The sequence below is a fragment of the Gigantopelta aegis genome, chromosome 15 (assembly GCF_016097555.1).
Source record: "Gigantopelta aegis isolate Gae_Host chromosome 15, Gae_host_genome, whole genome shotgun sequence".
Taxonomy (NCBI): domain Eukaryota; kingdom Metazoa; phylum Mollusca; class Gastropoda; order Neomphalida; family Peltospiridae; genus Gigantopelta; species Gigantopelta aegis.
The window spans coordinates 16,408,694-16,433,396 of record NC_054713.1 but is presented as its reverse complement, the minus strand read 5'-3'; the positions used below and the strand labels follow the sequence as shown (position 1 = coordinate 16,433,396).

The window sequence follows — 24,703 nt, the reverse complement described above, 5'->3', positions numbered from 1 at the left end:
TCTGTCAAAACTAGGTAAATCACCACCAAAATCAAACCTGATCTGTAATAGTACATGAAAAAAAAAACAGAACTAATATACAAAAAACAATATGGCAGCGGTGGGATTCGAACCCACGCCTCCGAGGAGACTGGTGCCTTAAACCAGCGCCTTAGACCGCTCGGCCACGCTACCATGAAAACACTCGACATTAATAAACATGACGTCTGTAATCCATATCAAGATGGTTTCATATCTTAACTTTGGTGTGTTGCTTATGACAGCTAGGAACTGGAGAACAAATAAATGAACTCGTCTCGATGACGTGTTGGTAAAACTGGTGGTTTATGGGTTCGTACCTCGGTGCCGGCACCAATCCACAGTTCAGCTGACTTATTTTACTGACCACTCAGCTCGAATAGCTGTTGTCTGTCTAAACTCTTCGTTACAACACAATATATGTATAACTGTCATACAAAACAAATATTTTTTTATTACTGTTGTTCACAGTTTAAACAATTAACTGCACAAACCAAAACAATGTCAAACGAGAAACTGTTCTGTCCGTCCAGTAGCATGTCTGTTGCCAACAGTCGTCTTTGTGGTAGCGTGGCCGAGTGGTCTAAGGCGCTGGTTTTAGGCACCAGTCTCTACGGAGGCGTGGGTTCGAATCCCACCGCTGCCAATTTATAATTTTGTCATTATTGTTATTACTTTTTAGAAATTATTACTACTACTATCATCATGAACATTAGCTGTAGCTGTAGTAGTAGTATAATCACCACCACCATCATCAGAAGTTTGTTTTGTTTAATGACACCACTAGAGAACATTGATTAATTAATCATCGGCTATTGGATGTCAGACATTTAGTATTTCTCACTAGTAGCCATCGGAGGAAACCCGCTAAATTGTTTCTTCGTGCAGCTAGGAATTTTTATATGCTCTTTTTCACAGACAGGAAAGCACATAGCACGGCCTTTGACCAATTATGGTGCACTGGTTGGAACGCGAAAACCCCCCAATCATGTCTGATTTCACTTTGAAAGTCGAGGACCCTTCACACTGGGATATGCCCACGCCTCCCAATATTTAAAGGGACATTCCCGAGTTTGGTGCATTGTAAGATGTTTCCGACTAATAATATATTTTTACGAGTAAACTTACATATTAAATATATTTTCTCGTTTAGAATATCAGTGACTTTATATTCAATGTGTTTCTGGTCGTCTTAATATTTGTAAGAAGCCCAAACTGGATTTTGTCTTCAAATAATTTCGTACGTACGATAAAATAGTTTTTAGGAAATAAAATGAAATTTAACTTAGTACAAATATTAGAACGACCAGAAACACGTTTAATATACAGCCACTAATAGTTTATGCAGAAAAATATATTTGATATGTAATTACAATCATAAAAAAGTCTCTGTTAGTCGATAACATCTTTAAAATTGCAGCAAACTCGGGAATGTCCCTTTAAAGAAATCGCTGTAATCTAGTGGTGTTATTAAACACAACACACTACATTAGGTTCGCCTGCCGCTGGGTAAAAGCCACTACAGTGTCTACACCGACTTCTCTCTAACTAACCATTATTTAATCGCAGTTCAGATAAATGGCACGAGTGCCCAGAGCAGCGTGCTTTAACCGTAATTGCATATAATGATATAGGCACGAAACTAAGTCGGATTAATAATAATATTGCGTCGCAGGATCGAACCACATGGGTGGATCCATTCTACTGATTTTTGTTCTCTTGTTCCAACCACTGCAACACAACTGATCAAGGGATGTGGTATGTGCTTTCCTGTCTGTGGGAAGATGCATATAAAAGATTTGATAGTGGTGTCGTTAATCAAAACAAACATGTTTTAAATAATAAATAATAACAAAATGATAGTTCTGTCACGTCTCCTGTTTAATCTGTTATAATTGTGGTAGCGTGGCCGAGCGGTCAAAGGCGCTGGTTTTAGGCACCAGTCTCTTCGGAGGCGTGGGTTCGAATCCCACCGCTGCCATTATTTTATTTTATTTTAGAAATAGTACGAGTTTTTGCACTTTAATACTGTAGGTACGTTTAAAATAGAATTGTAGGTGGGAGGTGAGATATACGACACTAGTTAGGTAAATCATAAGCGTCAACTTAATAATGGGAAATTCTCCTTCTGATAGGTCTGTGCCTCCCCCCCCCCCCCCCCAAAAAAAAAAAAAAAAAAAAAAAAAAAAAAACGCACAAAAAACTTCAGGACAAAAATGTACGCTTTTAAAAAATTTTTTATCCTACTCTATATAAATATAGATAAAACTAGGTTTCCTCTCACTAGCGCCCTCGATTTCAGTCAACACCACGACACCGCCGAGGCCGATGAGTAGCCATCTTTCTATACACGAATATACGAACTACAATGGGCGGGAGGTAGCCGAGTGGTAAAGCGCTCGTTGATGCGCGATGGGTTTGGGATCAATCTCTGCCGGTGGCCTATTGGGCTATTTCTCGTTCCAGCCAGTGCATCACGACTAGCATAGCAAAGACTGTGGTATGTGCTATTCTGTCTATGGAATGCTGCATATAACATATCCCTTGCTACTAATGGAAACAAACAAACAAATATAGCGGGTTTCCTCGTGAGCCCTAGTGAAAGCGTCTCCTAAAATCTGCAGAGCTAGACGACACTCGAGCTGCACATGAACACATGACACACACCAGCGTACAATTCTCGGACCCATGCCACATGGGCGGTTAAAAAAGTGAACAATGGAAATAGGCCATGACTGCTTGAAATTGATCGGTTCGTCGTTAATCACAAAAATGCATCTTAATATGTGTTCGTTTGTTTGTTTTCAAGCTAGTTACCAGTCTCAATATTGATGTTACTCACAAAACAGAATTTGTGTCTTGGCTTCAAATCCCACGTGAGAATATAGGCCCACATGCAAAATTGCTGATTGGCATCCTTTATATTCCTCCAATAAATTCCACTTATTACAAGAAAAATACATTTACTATTGTTGAAAGTGAAATAAATCAGCAAATACAATTAGGAAGTCCATTACTGTTACTTGGTGATTTTAATGCAAGAACAAAATGTTTGCCAGACTAAATATATCACAATTGATGAAAAAAACCCTGATCTTCCCTATAACATAGATATTGACATGATAAGATTTCGTTAATGGTATATCTTAAAATAATAGTCTCAGTAAGCCAAGATATCAGGAGAATAAATAGCCCATGGCACTCAGCTCCTAAACCTGTGTAAATCAGATCATCTATGCATAGCTAATGGCTTTGGATGCGTTACAATAGCACAGGAAGCACTCGTACAGAACAAGGTTACGCTGGCCAAGAGTGACCATCCCAGGCCAATATCAATACATACGGTCGCTATACATTTGGGATCGATTTAGGGCAGAAACCTCCACAGCTATCCAAATTGCTGGACTAAGACGAATTTCACTCCAAACCGTTATCAACTTCTACCGGGATGTTACTCCATCACTAAATATTTGGATGGTCGATATATCAGGGTTTGCTTTCAAAACTTTGTGAATGAGAAGTGTAATATATGGAACAACAGTTTCTTTAAAATGTGTGAGATTATCGCTGGCAAACACACACGATTTCATACCACCAACAGTCCACTTGAATCAACTTGAATTACTGCATGTGATGGATCAGTTACATGTTTTACTTCCTCAAAGAATGACGCCTGTTCCCTCTTTACATAGGAATGAATGAGAAAGTTTGGTAACTTTGACTTCAGTAATAACATAACTTCGCCTACAGTACCCTGCTGAAGTTGTTTCTCAAACTTTGCATCAACCTTGACCCACTGATACCACAAAGCTTAATGCTCTCGGGTTATTCTGGTGACCTTCGATTCAAATGCCTCAATAAATCGTTTCCCATCATAACATGTTTCACAGTCATTATTCATGCATGTCTTTGATGTTGCATCACAATGCAATGAAATCCTGTGAATATGGATGAAACACATTTGAGGCCTTCTTGGACAGACAATCAAGAATCATAATGATATTCTCGTGATATAAGAAAGGCACTGCTTTCTTGGCATGTCGGCTGCTGGAAGCACGTGAATAAGACGGAGTTCAACAAATGTTGTATGCCCAATAATGACTGCAGGGTTATCTTCTTTGAAACATGAATACGCTTGCAGCTGCACTAGTGACCAAACCTTACTTGAAAGTTTTAATGTTTGACAAGTGTGACCTTCAGGACTTACCAAAACAACATAATTTGAAAGAAACATTAAAATATACTGAACTGATATATAAACTGCCTTGTCGTTAAAGGGGCTATCTTGAGTTTTTATATATTTTGTAAAACATTTCGGCCAGTATAACCTTTCATAATTATTATATTGTACTCTATTTTACATTGTCTTGCTTAGAGTTATAAAATGTGTATAGCCAAATCATTTGGGATCATGCTAATGTTTTGTAGTAGATCAGTATGGATTTTTTTGCACACAATAATTTCATATATATCAGTTTATTTGTTCTTCCAAATGCCATTGTTGATAGTAAGCTACAATAATGCAAACAACTATATACATTTATACAATCACATACACACATACATACATAATTGATTATGTTACAAAGATATATATCACGTAACCGATCAATCGATTACCTAGGTACAAATCACGTGAACAGACTTCTGGTCCCCTTTGTTTTGGAATATGGTTCTCAGTAGTACTTTATCGGTCCAGTAAATAGATCAGTAACCTGTGGTAGCATGCTTTTAAGATGACACTGGTTTCATGCTGTTGTTTATTTGTATTTACGCATGACCGTTCATTTGACTTTAAGATTGTTTCGTGTTGCTATTTATTTGTATTTACACACTACCGTTCATTTGACTTTAAGATGGTTTCGTGTTGCTGTTTATTTGTATTTACATATTACCGTTCATTTGATTTTAAGACGGTTTCATGTTGCTGTTTGTTTGTATTTACACATTACGGTTCATTTGACTTTAAGATTGTTTCGTGTTGCTATTTATTTGTATTTACGCATTACCGTTCATGTGATTATAAGATTGTTTCGTGTTGCTGTTTATTTGTATTTACACATTACCGTTCATTTGATTTTAAGATGGTTTCATGTTGCTGTTTATTTGTATTTACACATTACCGTTCTTTTGCTTTTTCAGGTGCCTAGATACAGGTGCCTAGATGCAGGAATAACACAGCCGAGAACATTTCACGATAATTTTGTTAAAACTCTGCTAACGAGATTTAATGTTCTCGCAGCAAATTCAAATAAATGACACATTTGCATAGGCTAACTGTTGTAACTATCGTACATAGTAATGTTAATTTTTGATTAAAGAAGATGTGTTTACCATATTAAGTTGTTGATTGTTGAGTTATTATTCTTTGTGCTTGTTTGTGTCTATTTGTGTGTGTGTGTGTTTGTACGTGTGTGTGTGTGTGTGTGTGTGTGTGTGTGTGTGTGTGTGTTCGTCTGTTTATGGTAAAATAACCTATGTGAGAAATTATTTACATAAAACTATTCACTCTTGGCTGATACAATAAATATTAACATACAGATTTCAGGGGCGTAGCGTGATCTGGACCTGAGGGGTTCGAATATGAACCAAGTGGACCCCTTTCTATTTTGTTTTTGCACCACCAGAAACTCAATATGTATAAACCTGTATGTTTAAGCTCTGAAAGCGGACCATTTGCTTGAGCCCGAACCCCCCCCCAGCCTACGCCCCTGGATTTTCCATATGTAATCATTGGTAGCTGTCGGGGTCTATACAGATAGTGCAGAAGTCATTAATGACTACCGGATGGCAAGATAGCGCGTGCGCGCGCGCGTGTGTGTTTGTGTGTGTGTGTGTGTGTGTGAACCATATGTGAGTCAATGGCGAGTAGAAAATTCCACGATGTTTGAAACGTGCCCATATACGGCGATGGCTACGAGTCATCCCAGAACGTCTTCACCTCGAGATAGTGTGGGGACGCTACCGTGGGGCCTATATAAATAAAGGATTCAGGGCGTTTGCCAACTCGACCGATCGCAGGCAGGATGGGAAGCCGTAGCGCACCCAGTGGGCTCCTGGCAAGTCATTTAGTCAAAAGCTAAAAATTTAGAAAAAGATCGCAACCACCCGCCTTTACGTCTCTTGGAGGGAAGAGCGACCTTCTACACTCAACCGACACGCACTCCAATCTGGGAGACCAACGGATGTAAGGTGGCGATCTATAACTAAGATAAGTAATTAGTATACTACTTAACTCGTGACACCTGTGACTCCCTGGAAGGAACATCCACCCTACCGACTCGAACAGACTAGGTATTCCAACCCGGGGAGAGAACGGTGAAACGACAAAAGTACAACCATATGCCTAAACTAGTTAGCTGATATAAATGCAGCTATAAATTAACAATTGCTCAAAACCTCCCGCCTGTATATCTCTTGGATGGAAGAGCGACCTTAAGCACTCGACCAACAAGCACTCCAACCAGAGAGATCAACGGCGGAACGGTAGCGAGTGATTAATAACTACTAGATATGACAATACTTAAATCGTGACACCTGTGACCCCTTGGCGGAACATCCACCCTTCGCACTCGACCAGACTATGTATTCCAATCCGAGGGGAGAACGGTGAAACGACACAAGTAAAAGCATATACTTAAACTAGATAGCTGGCATAAAATAAAATTATTAATCAATAATTATTCAAAACCACCCGCCTGTACAACTCCGGGAGGGAAGAGCGACCTTAAGCACACGACCGACAAGCACTCCAACCCCGGGGTTCAACGGCGGGACGGTTGCGAATAATTAATAACCATTGTTAACCTTACTGTAAATATTTATTCAGGTTCTGAAACTCGTGTGTTGCAATTGGTGTATACCACTCCCAAATGTTTTTGTGGCCCTTAAAACAAACAAGATAGGATACCACTAATTACCACTTTCTCTTGCAGCATTCCCACTGGTCCAATCCAGCCAATCGCGAACAAGGAACCTCGCATGTAAATAAACTGCACATTTGTGTTTTGCACTCGCACCATGTCTTTATTACTGATGCATGAAACCATGATTGACTAAGGTAAGTCAACTAGGGCAACTGAGGAAATAGCAAGCAGGAAAAACAAGATTGACTTAAAATACTAACCAAGTAAGCCTACTAAATTATTTTACATTACTAACAGTTACCAACATATAGATACCGTTCATTTCGCCTCAATCATTTCATTTCTATATAAAATAATTATTCAGGGGGGGCGGGAATAAAAACATTCTTAATTACTTAGCTGTCAACTATACAACTGCTACTAGATACTTTAACCCTATTTTTCTTTATTTTTCTTTCTTTCTTTCATTGATTGGTAATAAAGTTAAGTATGTCAAGCATTAGGCTTTTTAAACCAATACCTAAACTATAAGGGTTCCACCCTTCAAATTAGATAGCCAGATTAGTCTAACCGTCCCTCCGTCAATGCTATACAAAGACGGAGGGGGATGGGTGGTCATAATGACCGTTGAATTCACTAGAGTAGGGACGTAAGACAATAAGTACAACCTTAACACCAAACTAGGATTTACATACAGACTACACGCTCACTGCAACAGTACACAGGATGCATTAACTAATGATAACAATGCATCCGCCCCCCCCCCCCCCCCACCCCCACCCCATTTAATGGCCCAGCACGTGCTCTAATAAGGAACCGGACAAAAGAATACCGTTCCGAGTACACAATTACAATGCACCCGGGGGAAGCTGAACAAACGAATATCGGCCTCCCCCACCCAAACCCCCAATACTTGCTGCTGGTAATAACTTGGTACTTGGTGATGCCTCGACCAGAAGCGGTCAGGCCCTTTATAAGGGCCCGATGGGCAACCTAGGGAGACACCACAGCATCGTAAAGGTCTAAAATTAACGAGCTACTCTCGATTCACTAATATCAAAACCTATATTAGCTCGGCCATTTACCTTTCGACCGACCGTTCAAAACTGCGCCAAAATTTCCTCAACAAAATTGCGCACCACTTTCTCTTTGACATTAACGGCTCCATTCAAATTCCATAGCACCACCACCACTCCAACCCGCCTGCTACCGATTCAATCGGGCTGCTGGTGCTCCCTTGCACCTGCTAGTGCAGGCGGTCCCTCCTTCCCCTACCCCCACCTTTCCTGTCATGGACGGAAGAGCCGGCCAAGGCCGGCTCTTGCGTCCACGACAGCCGTACGCTACAACAGCTTGCTCTGAATGTGCACGTAAAACCCTATGACATGACACGACAGGGCGTTTGCCATTCGCTCAGCGACACTGCTAGAGAGAAGACCTACGTCATTTTTATTTCAGTTTTAAGAAAAAGATAACTGTTCCGTAAAGTATACAACTTTGTTTGGAATAGTGTTAAACACCAGTATTTGTAAAAAATACTTCTGAATATTTTGTGTGCTCGAAGAACGATTCTTTGGTTCAAGAAAGACTTCACATGGATAGAAAGTAAGTGACATTTAACTTAAATAGTTAATATAACTATTTGTGTCTGAAGAATTAAGCAAGCTTCTTTATTTTAGCACAGATAAATAAAGTAAGTGATTTTTATAATTACAATAAGGTTTTCGCGTGATGATGTTTTAACTTATGTTTTTAAAGCTGCCGTCTCTGGTTTCAATCTTATAAAAACCAAGTTCTAAATTCAAATACGAACGTAAATACGCTTTTAATTTATTCGCGAGTTGTACCAAATGTGGTTGGATTAACTCTTCTGAATGTTTAAATAACAAAATGTTCCAGACACCGTAGCTTTAAGAAACCGTTTTACAAGAAAACAAATATTTTTATGGCGTGGCCTAAAACCTCCCTTAACGTTACAACATGTAGATACTACATCTGGTTCAAAGGTTAACCGACACGCTTACGCGTGAATGGCACACGCCGTTAGTTCGTTGGCAGGGCATAAATAGAAGAAAACAAAAACAAACATATGTTGCCAATCTCGACTGCAGAGCGGGCAGATATTACGACTGTTTACATTAGTTTCGCTTTATAAATGCTACAACAGCCTACTTCTGTAGGGATTTTACAGTGAAGCTTATTCTCTGATGTATGATGAGAAATGATTTGACGAGATACGAGTGTCACTTGTTTTATGAGTTACAGAGTGATCAAACGTATATCCCCCCCCCCCCCCCCCCCCCCCCCCCCCCCCCAAACCCTATATTTTTATCATTTGGGTGTTTCTTTTGGATTTTTTCAAAAGTACATCAACAGAAAAGCACAATTAAAAGTTGGAAAATGTACACATACATTATAAACTAACAAACATACTACACTAATCAAAAACTAGAATTTAATGTACAATTTACTAATTAAAACAATTTGTAATTTTGTTTCTTTGAATCTTTTTCTTCTTTTTCTTGGGTTCATCCCGCTGGAATCTGGAAAGATATAAATATAAAAACACAATATATAAAACTGATTAACGTTTACAGACCACTAAAAGAACAAGAAAGATTATGATTTAAATATATACGATTTAAATTAGGGTAATCATATTTGATATATATATATATATTAGCAATAGTAGCTCGTAACATGTATGCTGTACGAAAATGGCGCCAGAGCCTCGGTCTGAAATACTTCCTGTCATAAACAGCTGTTTTTGCAGACGTCATTCGCCTTGCAAAGGTAAAGTGCTATTTTTAGCTGATTGTGTATTTATGTGTTTTTAAAGAACGAGAAATGTCTTATAAAAGTTATAAAATATGTAAAATTAAGTATAGTTAGCTTAAATAATATTTATTATTTTAAAGAGTTAATTTTAGCGTTATTGGCAATTTATCCAATAAAGGGCAGAATAATTCTGCCGTTCCAACCATTGATGGGATCGGCGGAATTGTAAGGTGTAAATTACGCAAGCGGCTGGAAATCCAGTAATAGTAGAATTACGCCAAACGTAGAATGTGGCGGGGGTATAAATAGCAATCCAGCCAATGTTTGTTAGTCTGGTCAATCGCGTCATATAGTGTGGTCATAATAACGTCATAGTATAGCCAGTTGGGTTGTTGTCAGTATTTCGTCCCATTAGGTGGATTGGTGTAGTAATTGGAAATACAGATTTAGCAGATTTAGCAGATGTTTTAGTGTAATAAATAAGGACCAGACTAATTTTTAGGTCATGGAACGAAACTTGTTAAGAAATAGAAATAGGTTTTGACTATGCATTAATTAAGTTAGGGAATAGAGTAAGCAATACCCAGCACATAAAGGTGTAAGTCCCGGGTATTGTGGATATTTATGTGACAAGTTCAATTGCAAGTGTATAAAGAATAGAGTGTGCACACACGAGGCTTGTGCATGTACACTGATTAGGCAAACAATTGGATATTGTTTGTATTGGTTTATACCAGTGAAGTAAGTGCGAGTGCACTAGTATTTGACAAACAATTTGAGTTATTGTTTGTAGACTACAGTATTTTTCTAGTGAAGCGTTTGGAGGATGTTTTAGTACAAAATCCATTACCTGTATCTTTTTTAGACTCAGTCTGTTGAGTTCGTAATTAATTGGTTAAAGTATTAGTAGATGATTGAACTCAGTTTTTTAAGGTCGACACCTGACTTGTTAGATACATTGAGTTGAATATATTGTTAGTTATTTTGCCCTGATGATAATTTAGTGTTAGCAAATAGCTATTATTGATTATTTAATTACTAAAGGAGACATATACATATACATTTAACAAGTTGTTAAAATCTATTAGTTATTAGTAGACGTTGATGAAGTTGAACATTTGTTGGTGATCTTTTGCCTTCAGTAGTAAATTTACCATTTACCAGACACCCAGTTTTCCTGGGTCGTCGCATTATTTCTGGTGTCAGATGTGGGATGTGTTAATATTTTAATTTTCACATCCAGTGATCCGAACCTCTGGTTTTTATTCATTTATAAATGGTCACTTTAAGGAATATTTGAATTATTTGAGAAGGCAAAGGAACATTTTAACACAATAAAACAAAAACAAAAACTAGTCAGCTAAAAAGAGATAATTTTATTGAAATTAAAATAGAAATGTCTCGTAAAGATAATAACTAGATCCAAGTCTCAAAAAGGTTGTCCCTCGAATATGGTTTCAGATCAGTGTAGTCATGATGTACTGCAGTCTGGCGATACAGGAGATAGCATAATAGAAGAAAATGTGCAAGTGGTTCATGAGAATGCATCAGCTGCTGTAAATAGATCTCCTGAAAGGCAGAGAACTACACAGAGTGGCATGGATAGCAGAAGTAATGACTTTGAGCTTCTAGTGAGTCAGATGAAATTAATACAACAAACAGTATTACAGCTAACAGAGATGGTAGATGAACAAAGAATACAGAAGAACAATCCACAGTTGCAGGGCAAAAAAAAGAGTCAAATACACAAATTCTCCACCCCTCCTCCTCCTTACCTTATCCCAGATAATAATTGAAAAAAACCCATCCAATCAAACAGACCACATTAATAAAAAATGATGTTCAATCATTAAAAACATCAGGCCTTTCATGAATTATCATTATTTATCATTGATAACTGTCCTAAATACTACTATTTAAAGATTACTTCATTATTAGTGCAAAAGTTTCAAACATACCAAAATACTGCTGGATATGAGGCAGGATACTATGGCTGGTCGAAGGCAGGTTGTCCAGAGAGCTGTCTTTACTGAAATCGAAAATCTCTGCATGGAGGTCACAGACATTTGTCGTATAACATTTGTGGTATCTCAGCACCTTCACCAAATAATGCTCATCATTGCGAATCATGGTTGTAAAGAGGGTTGAATATCTCCCAAAGTTGTTTGAGAAACTTCTCCAGTTCTGCTTTCAAAGCTGCCTTGTTTGTACCAACTTTGCTGGTGATGTCACACCCTGTAAGGCTGTACAAGGCTGGGGATTCTGTATAGTGCTGATGACCCAGGATGTCGAGTGGAGTGTCGAGTACCGAGTGGAATCTCCCACTCCAGTTCGTACACACAGCTCATCAAGGTCGTGTTGCAGCAGTACGGGGGTGGAGCAGGGCGATAATTACATCTATATTAATGGAGATTAGGACACATACTCTGTGTCCTGCCTCAAGAGAACTCAAGACATGAATGGTTTATCCGAAGTTCAGCTTCTTCATATGATGATAGATGGTGGGCCAGATCCTTTTCTTTGCCTTTGCCTTTGTTACCGAGTCGACTAAAGTGGCGTGTTGCCGAGATTCAGAAGTATTTCCACGAAAATGACGATAGATTAGTTTCTCCAGAAGAAGCTTCTTGTTTTTTGAAGGCCAGAACATTTCCTCCTATTTTGGTAGAGGTGGGCTGGTCATCATATCGTTGTCACTGAACAGGAGAGGAGAGGGTGTGACATTATATTTCAAAAGGTCCTTTGTTGTGAGGCCATGATCACGGTGCCTGTTGGTAAGCTGCAAGTGTACAGCAGGATATCCTATGGATGTCGCATGGCAGTCGGAAGGGAGCCGTTAGATACCCATACGATTTTTACACATCGTACGGGGTTCGTGAGGGACTCGCACGGACATTGTAAGATACTCATACGATGATCTTGGAAATCGTACGGGTGCCATACGATTTGAGGGGCCCAAAATTCAGTGCCGTCCGTGTTGCGGGGGCCATACTGGGCCCATGCAGTGCTCGTGCGATGCTGTATACAACGTGTCTATGATTTACGGCTAATAAAAATGTATACGACACATCGCGAACTTTTAACTCCGCTCTAAAAGCTTCCGATGTGCCTTACGGCGAGGAAAGAATGCCAAGGCGCCCGTAGGATAGCCAAGGCACCCTTGCAGGCGCCGTGAGATTTTCAAAATTTTCCCAGAACCTTATCCCAAATGTGTGTATATGTGACTGTAGCATTAGAGACTCATCTCAAGACTGAGGACTATGAATATACACACCAGAGAAACTTGTCATTTGTTATAGACTGTTCGTAAGGTTCGTTTTACTGGCCTTTCCAACTGTCAGGATCCCCTCTGAGTTTTCATGTTATTTTCTGATGTTTATCGTCAGTTTGGCCGATGTGACTATGTGTTCGACATGTACTTGGATGACCCGTCAGTAAAGGTCAATGAGAGAAGGAAGCGCACCAATATTGTACCAGTCGAACACAGTTCCATCAACACAGGAGCACCTCTACCAAAACAGACTTTCTGGATTTCAAACAACAAACTTCTGTCTTCTGGAGAAACTAATCTGTCGTCATCTTCGTGGAACTACTTCTGAATCTCGGCAATACTCCATTGTACTCTACCAGGTACAACGAAAAAATACTCATCCCTCTCTACAACCATGATTCGCAATGATGAGCATTATTTGGTGAAGGTGCTGAGATACCACAAATGTTATATCACAAATGTCTGTGACCTCCATGCAGGTTTTAGATTTCAGTAAAGGCAGCTCTCTCGACAACCTGCCCTCGACCAGTCATAGCATTCTGCCTCATACCCAGCGTGCGTTTTATAATGCCCACACCACCATGCTTGCCTTGCAGAGCCATATTGTCCCTGAAACTGTTGAACCACTGAAACCGCAATATTTTCGCTGTGAGCACGACTAAGGTCAACTAATGTCTGCAACATCGTAGAAAACCCTCGAGGTTAATAAATATTGGTCAGTCATATGCGCATGTCATAAGTGTATCAGGTCAATTATTTATCAATAATTTACCAGTTTCAGTCTGTTTTTTGTATGTTTAGTACAGTCAACCAAAAAGTGTTTTACATCTTTAATTTTATGACATACTAAACAATTGGGTGAATTTATTTTCTTAATTTTAAATTTAATATCATTTAAACCCGAAGAGACACCCATTCTTAATCGTGCAATAATTTTAGTAGCTTTAACATCAAAAGAAACTGGTCCAGGATTAGTCGCCCTTGGTTTGATATAAGCATGCCACACTCTGGTCCTGTGGTCCCATTCTGTTTGCCACAGGCGTCCAAAGTGTGGTTCGGCTATATAATTTATTTCATTAAAGTTATGGTTAACTGGAACACCGACAGTGGGGTCCTGCGAGCTCTTCTTTGCATTAAGGTCAGCCAATTCATTGCCCGCTGTTCCTATATGTGCCGGGACCCACTCAAGGACGAGGTCAGTCCCCTTGGCAGCAATATCTTTAAACATTTTGTATACATTTTGGACAATTTCAGGTCTAACACTATGAGCTCCATGGATTGCCTGTAGGGCACTAAGGCTATCTGAGAAGAGAACGTATCTATTCGGGCTATTATTTTTATTGCCATTAGTTCAGAAGTATATACCGAAATATTATCTGATAGCCTAGCCCTAATAGCTATAGATTTTTTTTAATAATTTGGAATTTTGTATTATAAAGGCCATACCTATTTTTCCAGTGGTTGGGTCCTGTGATCCGTCTGTATAGACCTGAGTCACATCTGGGTAAAATTCTCCAACCACTGCTTGAAAACCTTTTTTCTTAAAATTTGGATTATCTGTTTTATTAATCCCTTCCCAATGTGGTAATTGACCTTGGGAGTGCTGACCGGCCACGGAAGGTCAACACTAACCTTACTTATACTTAGGGGCAGGCCAACAATTTCAAAGTCATTTGCAAAATGGTTCAAATATGAAACAATAGATGTGTCTCTATCTCTATTTATATTAATTTTAATTGATTTAAGGTTGTTGACTGGGGATTCAGGTACAAGGCTACGTATCTTATTAATATATTTAAGTCCTTGCCTGATCCTCCTGAGGGCCAGCGGCATTACACCCAGCTCAACCATAACACTATCTTATAGCGTACAGATAGTGCCCCCAACAATAATTTTGAGTACTCTACCATATACGCCATCAAGTTTTCTAAGCTAAGTTTGGGAAGCACATCCAAAGGCCTGGGCGCCATACTGCAGTCTGGAAACAATAAAGGCCTCGAAGATCATGAGCAGCGTTTTTCTATCTGCGCCCCATGGTGTGCCTGATAGTACCCTTAATACATTTATATATATGGTACAATTACCAGTCACCTCAGTAATGTGTTCTCCAAAACTAAGCTTGTGGTCAAAGATCTCACCCAGAAATTTGACCGATTGCACCTGGTTAATAATAGCCTCATTCAATCTTAGTTTTAGATCGCAAACCGATTTAAATAGTCTTTTTTATGAAAAATAATACTTTTGGTTTTTGCTTTGGATATGGTAACCCCCCAAGCTCTAGACCAAAGTGCCAAATTATTAACATCCCACTGGAGATCTTTTTGTAGGTCATCATAATTATTTGCCACTCTCCAGAAGGCTGTATCACTCCCGATCCCGGAGCTGTTGGAGACATAACAAACCTCCGACCGGATGGGACTGGGTAGCGACGAATCATCAACGACTACGTCAGTGATGTTACTAACTTCCAACTCACAGTCAAAGTTTAGCTCACGGGCTAGGGATTCATCTATATCCGGCTTAAAAATCCCCCCCCCCCCCCCCCCCAGGCAGGCACCCCCTCCACATGTCTTTCAACTGTGAAGGAGAGGCCACCATCGGGGAGTGGGGTGTCGCGCCTGGCATGCTTGGACGGAGTCGACGACATCGGTGTCTTTTTTTAAAAGAGGCTCGTACGTCACCCAGCGGGTCCGACGTCATACGTTCCGTTCTAGCTATGTGGGACACGTCGGGTAAAATCGACTCGTCAAGTGACGACAACACCGAGACGTTGGCTTTATCGGCCGTAAGTTCAGCCACTATTGAGTTAAGACTCCTGTCCATCTCATCTAACAAAACATTTAAACTATTGGAGGTTGACATGGTTGGAACAGGAATAAGAACGGTCTATATACTACACGTGTTGAATCCGGGCATATATCTGGCAATACAGCCATGGTCAACACCAAGTAAAATGATAGCCCCGGTGGCTAGTTACACGGCACAAAAACATACAACAGACTTTCACTTGTATATATTAGCTTCCACACCGCTTCAGGTTGATAATAATTAATATTTAATGATTATAAAGCACTAATTAGTGTCAAGATAAACACATTTTTACTCAGCAACTAGAAGCCGCCATTACTCGCCGACCGCCATATTGGTGTTTTTGGCGGTGTTTGTCTTAAACTTTGAGCTACTTTCAAATCAAAAGCGATTTCCGAGTAAAATGTGTAAAATAAGGTCATTGTGTACCCCCAACCCAGGTTTATGGAAATGAATAATGCTAAAACATAGTCAGTATCACCCAAACAATTGAAATAAATCAAAATAAATCATCTATGGGTGTCAAATAATTATTTATTGCATGAAACTCTAATATCGTCATTTTATCCTTTTCGCGTCCAACCAAAAATCATAAATGTGCTCTACTGAGAAAACGTACTCAACCTAGAAGTGTTACCCAAACGTTTTCTGAAGGCCTTGGCATATAGATCAAGAAAAATTAAGTTAACTCTCTAAAAGAGAAATGCATGCGAACTACCCCGCAGAGCCAGGACTAGAACCTTTGACGTCGTCGGAACCCCCAACAAGAAACAGAGGATCATTAATCAGTTTGGGGGCATTGGTCCAGTCGTGGTTGAAGACGACGACAACATCAACAACAACAACAACAACAACAACCCAACGCCTTACTGCTTTAAAAAAATAGGGGAAAGAACTATCAACAAGCTGGGTGCCATTGACACCACGTATCAGGTGAAGTTCAATGAATCATGGCAGGACAAAGGTATTCAGGAACTCCACAACAATCTCCACAGCATGTTTGATGAAATACCCAAGAACACCAAGACTACAAAGAACCCTTTCTGGAACCCCCGATGTACGGCGTAGACTCCATGGAGAGACAAGATTTTTTTGAAATGGCACACTGAACAGGCGGGTATATTCGACTTCAGACAAGAAATGAAAGAATATTGCGTTTCTGACGTCACCATACTGAGGGAAGCTTGCCTCAAGTTCTAAGCCTTCATGATGGAATCCATGGGCGAAAAGCAACTCGGTGTCGACACGAAAGCCATCACTTACGTCAACGGCATCGATCCCTTCTCGCAATTCATCAGCATTGCATCGCATCAGTCTGCATGGGTATCTTTCAGGCCAAATTGTTTAAAGAACATAGCGACGTCAAGCTATCCGACGGAAAGACCCTTTCAGATTGGATGTCCATCAGAAAACACCCGGATGGATCTTTGTCCATCAAGGTGAAAGAAAATCAGTGGGAGTCTGAAGAAGAACTGCAACGACAGGGATTCACCCTCGAAGAAAACGAAAGAGTTCTGATTCCAATAGCTCAAGTGCCCAGTGCGGGATACGTGCAGAGGGACCACTTCAGTTGATCGTCCATACGATGACTGGAGTGGATCCAACACCAACATCCACACAAAATAAGATATCCAGCACGCACTGAACGATGGCGAATTCCACGTTCCAGAGACCAACTATCGGCTCGACGGGTACTGCGCCAGGACCAACACAGCCTTTGAATTCAATGGATGTCTTTGGCATGGATGTAAAAAGTGCTATCCTCACGAACGTTCTTCTACCATTGAGCCACGCACCAACCAGTCCATTGAGTAATTACATGGTCTGATGATCAAGAAACGTAAAATCTTGAAAGAAAAAGGATATAACCTCGTGGGCATCTGGGAACACAAGTACCACCAAAAGCTGAACTATAACCCTGAAATGAAGACGTTCGTTGACGGCTTAGATATCCAAGAACGGTTGGACCCCAGAGACTCCTTCTTTCGTGGTAGGAGGAATGCCAGTATGCTTCATTACGAAACGGCCAAAGACGAAAAGATCCAGTATGTAGACTTCACTTCGCTCTACACATGGGTCAACAAGTACTGTCAGTATCCCGTTGGACATCCTACGATCATCACAAACGATTTTTGACAAAATCACTGAAGTTCCCCCTGTGTCGGACCTGCGCAGATGCAGAGCAACAGACACCATGTCGACACGGATGAAGAACGGGCCATCCTGAGGACTTGATGCACTCCCGAAATCAAGAAGGCCAGCTCAATATGAAACAGTCCTCCTTCATCCATCAAAACAATGCTGAAACCTGCTTCAAGATGCTGACAGACCCTACCAAAAAGATCGTCAACTTTCACATTCTCACTGATAACATCTTGCAGTTGGAATACCAACACAAATCGAGCTTTGTTCCCGATGACAAAAAAGTCAACATCTTTTTGGCCATCTTCACCACGTCCTGGGCACGTTTGAAACTGTACAGCATCCTAGAAAGATTGGACTGACACGTGCTGTACTATGACACATACTCTGTCATCTATGTGTGTAAGCCTGGCAGCTACCAGCCTCCATTGGGCGATTACCTTGGTGAATTGACAGATGAGTTGGATGGAGACCACATTGTAGGGTTTGTCTTTGGTGGTCCCAAGAATTATGCATACAGGACGAGCAAAGGGAAAGAAACCTGTAAGGTGAGAGGGTTCACTATCCACCACACCAACGCCAAACTCATCAATTTCGCCACCATTCGAGACATGGTGTGGTCTCCAACGAGAGATGGGTCCATCATGGTGACCAATCCTGGCAAAATATCGAGAGAGAAAATAAAGAGAAAAATCTACAGCAGACCCGGAATTTTTTTTACCAGATTGTCTATAACAAATGGGTCATTCTGAATGATTTGGACACTCTTCCTTATGGCTATTAAATAATAAATATCAAACATACTCCAAAACATCAAACTTGGCATCAAACACCAAACTTGGTATGTCATTCTGTGTCAAACATCAAACTTGGTATGAAACATCAAATTTGGTATTTTCCACCAAATCAAACTTGGTATGAATCAGAGTCTCCAACGTGTAACTCTTTTTTATCGGACTTTGTTTCAAATTCAACATTGTTTATTTGTTTCGTAAATAGTCCAATATGTTTGTGATTTATGAAGTCAATACTCCTTTTTTAGAACAGTGATTGAATTTTTTATAGGTATTCTAAATTCTCCATGCATTATCCCACTCTCCACTCACCTCTTGGACACAAAACAAGTTGTGTTTACGGGGAAGCTGCAAACAAATTTTTTGGATTAAAAAAAACAACACAAAAACCCCCACAAAAAAACAACAACAATACCATATAGTTCATCAAACTCGGTATTCCCCAAATCAAATTTGGCATCAAACATCAAACTCGGTATGAAACATTAAACTCGTTATGAAACATCACACCCAGAGCCACAGGGCCACACTCAGGGCCTCAGGGTCACACTCAGGGCTACAAGGCCACACCCAGGGTCACACTTAGGGCCTCAGTGCCACACTCAGGGTTACAAGGCCACACCCAGGGCCACAGGGCCACACTCTGGGCCACAGGGCCACACTCGGGGCTACAAGGCCACACCCAGGGCCACAGGGTTACACTCAGGGCCACAGGGTCACACTCAGGGCTACAAGGCCACACCCAGGGCCACAGGGCCACACTCAGGGCTACAGGACCACACTCACACAAATAGTTATGAATGTCTCTGAGTTAAGATCCTGTCGATTTCATCGCTATGTAAAACAAAGCAAACAGTCCACACAAGCCACTGTCCACGTGTTGAAGCACCCTTTTATTGTAGGTAGTGTGTACACTTTTGCTCTGCAGAAAGGTTCGAAACTGTCTCTAGTAGTATTTTGGAGGTTATTCCAAAACTGTCAAAGAATTCTCCGTGTTTGGCACTTTCCAACCATATGACCACCCAATGTTGTCCTTTCATGGTTGATGGTTCCGTGTTGACGATGAATCCTCTTGGAAAACTGGTCAGTCAGTGACGTGGAAGTTCATCTGCAGCATACACTCTGACGTGTCTCGTGACTGGATCGACATTCAGAGCAAATTCCAACTGTAGCGTGTTCATTGTTCCACGTACAAGACGTTCCTGGCTCCGTCGATTTGAAGCAGAAGGTTGTCTTCAGAGTAGATCAAACATTTGACAGTTTCTGACAAGGCCTTTCTAAACTGTAAGTCCAGTCGTAGATTACCCCTTTTTATAAGATCCAGATATTCTTCCTTCAAGTGGTAAGGTTCCAAGGTGAATTAATACAGAGCATATCCACTTATAAAATCTTCCCTGTTCACGTCTAGTTCTATGGATTCTCTTCCTTCGAACAGATTGTTGTAGGCCGAGATGTACTGATTGTTGCCCATGTGCAGAGGTTGAATTGGTAAGGATACACCATTGACGTATAAGGCGATCGTGTCAAGATTGTACATGGGAAAATTGAATGGATTCTTGGTGTAACTGCCATTCACTGCTTCTGCAGAGACCAATGCCACCACTACTTTGTTGGGACATTTGTTTTGAAACAAGTGATCCCAGGTAAAACTCAGTTGTCCTTTGGGAATGGAAGACACTTTGATGTCGCTCTTCGTGAACGGATATTTGGCTTCTATGTCCTGCAGTGTTTTGGCATGAGCTGTGATGATGGCTGGTAGCAGGGCATTCCCCCCCCCCACCCCGTCATTCCCCCCCCCCCCCCCCCCTCTCCCCCCGGTATTTCCCCCCTTATGTCACCCCCTGGTCATTCCCATATCCACAGTGTGACTGGTTTCACATAAAGCACCTCTGATAATGAGTCCGAATTGATGCCTCTATATCTTCAGACGTGTCTTAGTAGTAGAGTTGAGACTGAAGAGATGATTATTTTGCTGTGGACATGCCATTCAACAACACTTTCAGGTAGTTATTGTATGGATACAGATTGGTCGAGGTGGTGATGAGTTTTCCATTGAGTATCAGATCCACTTGCGACCACAGACTTTGAAGCCACTGATTGACGGGTCCCACGTTTTCATCTTTGACCAACACACTGCCATCGGCTTTGGTAATTTTGGCTTTCACGTGCAGTTTGGTACGTTTCAGGTCGATGTAATCAATGCCTTGTCCATAGATGTTAAACTCCATGGGACTGCTCTCCGTTGTGATCTGGGACATGGGTCTCGTATCTTCGTAATATATATATTTTTCAACAAAAGTGAATGTACGTGGAAGTTCAAAGATAGATAATTCTTCGGCATGGGCCTCTTCTTCAGCTTTATTCATGTACATTTTTTCTACTGACTCAAGCAATCCGATTTCTTCTTCTTGGACTTGCTGTTGCTGCACGATGTGTTCCCTTTGTGTTTTCTCGACGAATTGACAAACTGTCGTGTTGCTTTCCTTTTTATACTCTTCCAAAGATGTCTCTGCTCGGCCTTGGCTTGTTCCACCACCTGTTACCTGTGAGACCATGACCGAAGTGGTTACGAGGGTTTGTCCTCTTCTTTTTTCTCCTTTTTACATGTGGGATCGTAGAGTTCTAGACATCGATCCACACTGTACATCATCTTACTTTTCCCACCACGTTGAACGGGAAAATGAGGTTGAAGTTTGCCTTGAGCTTGCAACTTGTAAAAGCGGGTCCACTTGTCCACGTCGGGAATGTACAACTTCTACTGGTCTGACATGTTGTTCCTTTAAAGGTTCTCTCTTAAATGACGAGTGATTTCGATCAAGGTCCTATTTATAGAAAGGCGAGATGACCCTCTTGTCTCCAGTTATCTGTGACCACCAATCGTATGATCTTTGATTTGATTTGTGATCAACATGCAAAATTAAGGTTAACAGAGGCGTGTTTCGTTTCTAGACGCGTTTCCTAGTTTTGTCTGTCACGACCAGTGATGCAATCAATTTGAGCATGTTCACATGACCGTTGTTAGGGTTAAACTGTAAAAAAAACTACGTTTTTGTCCTGTCTTGACGTTAATGCGACCTTCGAGTAATTCTCGAGTGATCAACACCAAGGCCAACATCTGTTCTCCACTCATGTCATTCAGCAATCCCAATGTCATGTGGTAATCTTGAATGTTTGTCATCAGTTTCAAATATTCAAAATGTTTTAATATGTACTGGGTCATCTTTCAAAACCAAAAGGGTTGTGGCTTCACGTGAAGTGTCACCGTCATTGGTCCCATGATGAATGAGGCTGGGTTACCATCTACATCTTCTATATAGATGTTCACGATCTGTAGATCTTCAAGTCTGAGAGGTATGTAATGACACTGTCAAAACTGAAATGATTTTTCTTTTTTATTCCCGCCGAGACATACTCGCCTCAAAAGAGGTTCTTTTCTTTCTCCAACGTGTGAACTGTGACAAATGTTGGAACACACATAAATATTGCGACAGTCCGATTTTCTCGAAAGGTCCCAATTCTGAACGGTGATTTCGGTGGCTGCCACCACCCACTGTTTGCCCAAATGTAGCCTGTCATAAATATTGACTCTAAAAGACCAGGGTTGGTTGTCTGAAAAGTACGCTGTGCTATCGGTACTTCGAATGGTGATATACTTATCCATGGTGCTTGTAAGTTTTAATCTTAGGATTCTGTAACAGATACCCCAAGCTACTACTGAGTAGTGCCGTCCACAAGTTGGCATTGCCTCGTTCTAGAGATAAATTAACAATGTACGTAATGACCACGACGTATATGACAATGATCTGAGAAAAGAAAACGGTTTCCGATTTGGTTACACATTTCAAAAAAACAAAGTCGAGGTATAGCCAGAATGACTTCGAGACAGAGGTTGTGCTTCCAAGGTTGCTTCTATGCTAATGAAAGTCAAACATGTGTTGGGTCCTTTTATACTGTCTGGTGCCGAATCAGGTCGGTTTCGGGAATCCACGAATTATACTTGCTGGGCCAGTGAAGCCACTTGACCAGTATTTATTTTCTTTTGTTCTGAGTTCTCTCTTTCAATACATCCTGTATTCTGTATACCTGGTCTGGATTTTCTGTCACCTTTTGAAGTTTAGAATCACCACCCCAGTCCTTGAGTTTTTACATATCTTTGTTTTGAGACCAGTATCTTCTTTCTATGCTGAAGGTTTCCCCTGACCATTTTTCTTGATATTCCCGATCGAACTTACCCCTCAGGTGACTGATTCGCACCTTGTCTCCCACTTCAAATGTGAGCTTTGACTTTTTCTTTGGAGATTTATCAGACCTTGATAAGATATTGAGCTAATCTGACTTCCCCCTCGTTCCTCTTATTGAAACTGGCCGGACTCTGTCCCAACATGCAGTCTTATGTACGATTATAACTCTAAACGATGTCCTGTAACACGTCCAGATATCTGTTGGAAAGCGTCTTTAACATGTGTCTGTAAATGCGCATTTTGATGGTTTTGATCACGCGTTCGGCATAGCTGGCCTTTGTTTCATTTAAGGAAAACAACTGAACGATACCACGTCGTTTACAGAAACAGTTTGGTCAAGTGTCCCGTGTATTCTGCTCCCATATCAGACTGAAATATCTTGGGCCGCCTTGCCTGTCTTGGGATTCCTACAGTTTTGTGAGGGATTCGACCATCGATGCGGTCGTTTTGGACTTGAGTGGATAGATCCAAAGATATCTGGAGAACAGATCGATGACGATCAGTAAATATGTGACCCTATCATTAAATTTGGCCAAGCTGACCATGTCCATCAAATCGGACTGCCAGTGGATGTCTAACCCTTCCACCACCGTCCGGTGTCGTGGAAACTTACGTCGCACCTGTCTCGTCATGGTGTAGGTCTCTTGACCTCTCAGCCATTGTTTCATACGTTTTAGGGAAATATAAAATTGTCCCTCCTCTTTCGCGACCGTTTACAATTTGGCCGGTCCTGAGAAACTATCCAGATGTTTGGAATCATAATAGATGGAGTGTAAGTACTCTTCCCAATCAGCCATTTCGAATAAATGATATTTGTTTCTAACACCACCCGTATTTATAGCAAAACACAAAACAAACAAAATTAAAACACGATTAAACTTTTATTTTTACTACAGTTCAAACATGCAAGCAATAAATGTTTATAGAAGCATCGTGGTCGCCCTTCGAATAAATGGACATCTCGGGGACAGTCTGTAATGTTCCATCACTGGATCGTCCAACTTCTGCCATCCGTAGGCCCGTAGAAAACAACAGTAGCAGACGACGGCGTCGTGATCTTCCGTATAAAAGAAACTGTCCTTGACGAGTTCCGTCGGTCTCTGTCTCCTTCTGGAGAGGCCACCCACCAAATGTGTAGAGTTATCTGTAGAATTTGGGATGATGGCAGAACAAGTAATGTCTCGAAAGGCCATCCCATTCGTCATCGGCGTCGTAGGCGTCATCATCATCGTAGGGAGCCAAGTCTGTTTTATATTCTCGAGCAGCATCCGTCTGATCCATGGGTTCTTCGTCCATGGGTTCACGGGTATCCATAGGTTCTTCATCCACGATTTCACAGGGTTCACGTGCAACGTCCGTTTGATCCATGAAATGTTCTTGTGGTTTGGTAGCCACTGTTTTGCATTTGATCGTGCGTCTTCTGGAACATTTGCATACCAAGACATCGGCACCGCTGCTACAACTGCTGTCCATTCTAGAATATCCCGATGCCATCTCTGGAGCGCACGTCTGCACTCTACAACGGTCGACTGACGAATGACGAACAGTTCTAAATCTAAGGTTTACATATACAATGTCCAAACACGTCCTGGGTTTTTTCCCGTGACGTCACCGAGCGTGTCTGGACACGTCTAATATCTCGGGTTGCATTCTGAACACACTATGGCACCCGTCAGATTCTGATGATCTTCTCGTAAGTTGCACGGTATGACGTCTCTCAGTTTCGGCACAAAGTCGTAAATAGTGTCAAAGCATTTCTGGAGCTCTTTCCACTGTTCAGCAGTCAGT

The 24,703-nt window shown here is 40.9% G+C and overlaps 3 non-coding genes across 3 annotated transcripts; 2 read left to right on the top strand and 1 right to left on the bottom strand.

The window, feature by feature from the left end:
* Positions 1 to 92: 92 nt before the first annotated feature.
* Positions 93 to 174, bottom strand: Trnal-aag. The gene has a single exon. It is a non-coding gene; the product is annotated as a tRNA-Leu (tRNA).
* Positions 175 to 582: 408 nt separating this feature from the next.
* Positions 583 to 664, top strand: Trnal-uag. Its single transcript has one exon. It is a non-coding gene; the product is annotated as a tRNA-Leu (tRNA).
* Positions 665 to 1,917: 1,253 nt separating this feature from the next.
* On the top strand, positions 1,918 to 1,999 carry Trnal-uag. The gene has a single exon. It is a non-coding gene; the product is annotated as a tRNA-Leu (tRNA).
* Positions 2,000 to 24,703: the final 22,704 nt, after the last annotated feature.